This window comes from Mustelus asterias, chromosome 12, assembly GCF_964213995.1.
Source record: "Mustelus asterias chromosome 12, sMusAst1.hap1.1, whole genome shotgun sequence".
Taxonomy (NCBI): Eukaryota; Metazoa; Chordata; class Chondrichthyes; order Carcharhiniformes; family Triakidae; genus Mustelus; species Mustelus asterias.
This window is the reverse complement of record NC_135812.1, coordinates 52010882-52016881: the sequence shown is the minus strand read 5'-3', so window position 1 is coordinate 52016881 and position 6000 is coordinate 52010882.

Here is a 6000-nt window from a genome sequence, read left to right as displayed (position 1 = left end):
AGAGTATGTACTGTGTACCTGGTGGGTGGTGTTCTCACGTGAGATGATGGCATCTGTGTCGATGATCCGGCACATCTTGCAAGAGGTTGCTGTGGCAGGGTTGTGCGGTGTCATGGTCACTGTTCTCCTAAAGGCTGGGTAGTTTGCTGCGGACAATGGTCTGTTTGAGGTTGTGCGGTTGTTTGAAGGCAAGAAGTGGGGGTGTGGGGATGGCCTTGGCGAGATGTTCGTCTTCGTCAATGACATGTTGAAGGCTCCGGAGGAGATGCCGTAGCTTCTCCGCTCCGGGGAAGTACTGGACAACGAAGGGTACTCTGTCCACTGTGTCCCGTGTTTGTCTTCTGAGGAGGTCGACTTTGCCGTCGCACCTCTCTCACCCTCCTCAACCACCTCATCCACCAACTCTACAGCAAACGCCGCAGCCTGGAAACCAAGATAGAGTCCATATTCTCAACTTGCGCTCAGGACGCAGACCAGCTGCGAAACTCTGCCAAGCAGACGAGACAAAGGAACTACACCATCTACATGCACACCAAGAACAGGAAACTTGAGAAACTCGGCATCACCACCAGCAGCAACCAAGCCTCCCCCGGTACCACAGTAGAAAACAGTACCACTGCAGGGAAGTTCCATTGTCAACTTGTCCGACTACACACTTCAACCAGATGAAATCGAAGTTCTCAGCCGAGGGCTTAATTTTTGCCCCACCACCAAAATAGTCTCGCAGCAGACACAGAGGAATTCATCAGGCGAATGAGGCTGCGGGAGTTCTTCCACAAACCCCAAGAGGCCAACAACGAACACAATGAGACAGCCAATGAACCGGAACAGCCGACAGAGAGATCCGCGGTGCATCCGAAGAGGAAAGAGTCGAATTGGACTCCTCCGGAAGGCCGCTGCCCTCGACTTGACATGTATGCCCAAGCCGTCAGGAGGTGCGTCAACATCAAATTCATCAGCCGCACTCACAAGACAGCCCCGAATATCACCCAAGCACAACGTAACGCCATCCACGCTCTCAAGACCAACCGCAACATTGTCATCAAACCAGCAGACAAAGGAGGGGCCATCGTCATATTGAACAGAACGGATTACTGCAAAGAAGTGTACCGACAACTAAACAACGAGGAACACTACAGACAGTTATCTGCAGATCCGACCAAAGAACACACCCGTCAACTCAACACTCTGATCAAGACCTTTGATCTGGACCTTCAGAACACCCTCCGTGCTCTCATCCCACGTACTCCCCGCGTTGGAGATCTCTACTGCCTCCTGAAGATACACAAGGCAAACACACCCGGCCGTCCCATCGTATTGGGCAATGGGACTCTGTGCGAGAACCTCTCCGGCTATGTCGAGGGCATCCTGAAACCCATTGTACAAAGAACCCCCAGCTTTTGTCGCAACACTATGGACTTCCTACAGAAACTCGGCACACATGGAGCAGTTGAACCAGGAGCACTCCTCGTCACAATGGATGTCTCGGCACTCTACACCAGCATCCCCCATGACAATGGCATTGCTGCAACGGCCTCAGTGCTCAGCGCCAACAACTGCCAGTTTCCAGATGCAATTTTACATCTCATCCGTTTCATCCTGGACCACAATATCTTCACCTTCAACAACCAGTTCTTCATCCAGACACATGGAACAGCCATGGGGACCAAATTCGCACCTCAATATGCCAACATCTTCATGCACAGGTTCGAACAAGACTTCTTCACAGCACGGGACCTTCAACCGATGCTATACACTAGATACATCGATGACATTTTCTTCCTTTGGACTCATGGTGAACAATCACTGAAACAACTCTATGACGACATCAACAAGTTCCATCCCACCATCAGACTCACCATAGACTACTCTCCGGAATCGGTTGCATTCTTGGACACACGCATCTCCATTAAGGACGGTCACCTCAGCACCTCACTGTACCGCAAGCCCACGGATAACCTCACGATGCTCCACTTCTCCAGCTTCCACCCTAAACACGTCAAAGAAGCCATCCCCTACGGACAAGCCCTCCGTATACACAGGATCTGCTCGGGTGAGGAGGATTGCAACAGACACCTCCAGACGCTGAAAGATGCCCTCATAAGAACAGGATATGGCGCTCGACTCATTGATCAACAGTTCCAACGCGCCACAGCGAAAAACCGCACCGACCTCCTCAGAAGACAAACACGGGACACAGTGGACAGAGTACCCTTCGTCGTCCAGTACTTCCCCGGAGCGGAGAAGCTACGGCATCTCCTCCAGAGCCTTCAACATGTCATTGACGAAGACGAACATCTCGCCAAGGCCATCCCCACACCCCCACTTCTTGCCTTCAAACAACCGCACAACCTCAAACAGACCACTGTCCGCAGCAAACTACCCAGCCTTCAGGAGAACAGTGACCATGACACCACACAACCCTGCCACAGCAACCTCTGCAAGATGTGCCGGATCATCGACACAGATGCCATCATCTCACGTGAGAACACCATCCACCAGGTACACGGTACATACTCTTGCAACTCGGCCAACGTTGTCTACCTGATACGCTGCAAGAAAGGATGTCCCGAGGCATGGTACATTGGGGAAACTATGCAGACACTGCGACAACGGATGAATGAACACCGCTCGACAATCACCAGGCAAGACTGTTCTCTTCCTGTTGGGGAGCACTTCAGCGGTCACGGGCATTCGGCCTCTGATATTCGGGTAAGCGTTCTCCAAGGCGGCCTTCGCGACACACGACAGCGCAGAGTCGCTGAGCAGAAACTGAGAGCCAAGTTCCGCACACATGAGGACGGCCTCAACCGGGATATTGGGTTCATGTCCCACTATTTGTAACCCCCACAGAGTTTCACTGGCTGTCTTGTCTGGAGACAATACACATCTTTTTAGCCTGTCTTGATGCTCTCTCCACTCATGTTGTTTTGTTTCTTAAAGACTTGATTAGTTGTAAGTATTCGCATTCCAACCATTATTCATGTAAATTGAGTTTGTGTCTTTATATGCTCTGTTTGTGAACAGAATTCCCACTCACCTGAAGAAGGGGCTTGCAGCTCCGAAAGCTTGTATGGCTTTTGCTACCAAATAAACCTGTTGGACTTTAACCTGGTGTTGTTAAACTTCTTACTGTCTTTTCCTTGCTGTCAGCTGTCACCATGTTTCATCTTGCTCTGGATCTAGTTGGGGTTCTTTGGGGTTTGACTGTTTTCCTGAGAAAGCTATTTAAGATGTAGTTTATAAAGACCGTTATTATTTATTCAGAGCTATGTGGACATCTCAGTAACTCTACATGAGGTGAAACTGTGCCTTTCCTCCAGATCTGTGACTTGGTTAGGTGACATTGTGCCATACTGACAGCAGTATCAGGTGCTTCTGATGTTAATCCTTTACACTCTGTAAGATCAGTTCGTGTGAATTGCAGTATTCCCAGGATATTTATTACAATGGACAATGCAAAGACTGACGATTGATTCTACGATAGGACAACAATACTTGTAGTGCAGTAACCTCTTTTTCACTTGTGGGTCTTAAGAAAGTTCATCTTTATTTGTGTCTCCTGCTACTGCTCTAGAATATCCCTGAACTCCGTATTCAACAGAGAAGTAGCTACCTCAGGATGTGGGCCTTCATGGCAGCTAGTATGTAACCTTGTTGCACAGAACAGAAATTCAACACCCTATCAAGTGGCGAGCAATGCAGATAATTCTGAACATGTTAGCATTGCTACCTCACAGCGCAGGGACTTGGGTTCAATTTGAACTGTGTGGAGTTTGCAATTTCTCCCCGCATCTGTGCGGTTTCCTCCGGGTGCTCCAGCTTTTTCCCACAGTCCAAAAATGTGTAGGTTAGGTGGATTGGCTATGCTAAATTGCCCATTAGTGTCCTAAGATGTGTAGGTTAGATGGATTAGCCAAGCTAAATGTGTAGGGTTACAGGGATAAGGCAGGGTAGAGTGCCTGGGTAAGATACTTTATCAGAGAATTAGCACAGACTCAATGGTTGAATAGCCTCTTTTGCACTGTAGGGATTCAATGATTCTATGTAATAATTGGAAGGATAGGCAACCACCTGTTAGTATATAACAAACTATAATTGTTTACTTACAACAGACAAATATACAGAGTACTTGCACAATGTTCTCACTTCCTGCCTGTAAAAGGCCGCACTCTGCACCAAGGTCCCTGGGTTCCTTCCCCATTGGGTAACCAGGTCACATGATCCCCCTGATGTATGCCCCTTAAAGGGGCCAGCCCCTACAAAACTAGAAAGGAAAAGCTTTCCATTAGAAATTGCCTCATTTAGTCACTGAAAGCTGACAGGAATTATTTCAAATACTCATTGCTTTCCCACTGAGACCAAGACTAAATTGGAACAATCTTCATCTTCCGACTTAGCGTTCAAAAAATGGAAGTCGTAAAAGCAAGACGGAGATTGAAGCCTCCTCATCCCTACCTTAGTGATCTCCAGCCCCACAATCCCCCTAGATATCTGTGCTCCTTGAATTTTAGTCCTTTGAGCAAGCCCGATTTTAATCACTCCACATGGTGGCTGTGTCTTCAGTTTCCTCAGCCCCAGACTTTGGCACCCTCTTCCTACATCTCCCTACCTACTTAAAGACACCCTTAAAACCTAGCTCTTTGATTGAACTTTTTGCCACCTGACCTTATATCTCCTGATGTAGCTTGGTGTCACATTTGGTTTCATTATGCTCTTGTGAAGAACCTTGGGATTTAGATTAAAGGCATTATACAAATATCAGTTGCTGTTGATTATTATCCCGCCCCCCCCCCCCCCCCGCCCCCCACCCTCACCCCCACCCCAACCAACCCTACATGATCCAATTCAATTCAAATAGGAATGACCCTGGTAATTATAGGCCGGTTAGTCTTACTTCGGTGGTCGGTAAGTTAATGGAAAAGGTCCTGAGGGATAGGACTTATGACCGTTTGGAAAGATGCAGCTTAACCCGGGATAGTCAGCACGGATTTGTGAAGGGTAAGTCTTGCCTCACAAATTTGATTGAATTCTTTGAGGAGGTAACTAAGTGTGTAGATGAAGGTAGAGCAGTTGATGTCGTATCCATGGATTTTAGTAAGGCGTTTGATAAAGTTCCCCATGGTAGGCTCATGAAGAAAGTAAGGAGGTGTGGGATAGAGGGAAATTTGGCCGATTGGATAAGTAACTGGCTATCTCATAGAAGACAGAGGGTGGTGGTGGATGGAAAATTTTCAGACTGGAGACCAGTTACCAGCGGTGTACCACAGGGATCAGTGCTGGGTCCTCTGCTATTTGTGATTTCTATCAGTGACTTGGAGGAGGGGGCTGAAGGGTGGGTCAGTAAATTTGCTGATGACACCAAGATTGGTGGAGTAGTGGATGAGGTGGAGGGCTGTTGTAGGCTGCAAAGAGACATTGATAGGATGCAGAGCTGGGCCGAAAAATGGCAGATGGAGTTTAACCCTGATAAGTGCGAGGTGATTCATTTTGGTAGGACAAATTTGAATGCGGATTACAGGGTCAACGGCAGGGTTCTGAGGAATGTGGAGGAACAGAGAGATCTTGGGGTTCATATCCACAGATCTCTAAAGGTTGCCACTCAAGTGGATAGAGCCGTGAAGAAGGCCTATCGTGTGTTAGCTTTTATTAACAGGGGGTTTGAGTTTAAGAGCCGTGGGGTTATGCTGCAACTGTACAGGACCTTGGTGAGACCACATTTGGAATATTGTGTGCAGTTCTGGTCACCTCACTATAAGAAGGATGTGGAAGCATTGGAGAGAGTGCAGAGGAGATTTACCAGGATGCTGCCTGGTTTGGAGGGTAGGTCTTATGAGGAAAGGTTGAGGGAGCTAGGGCTTTTCTCTTTAGAGCGGAGGAGGATGAGAGGCGACTTAATAGAGGTTTATAAGATGATAAGGGGGATAGATAGATTGGACGTTCAGATACTATTTCCTCGGGTGAATGTAGCTGTTACTAGGGGGCATAACTATAAGATTC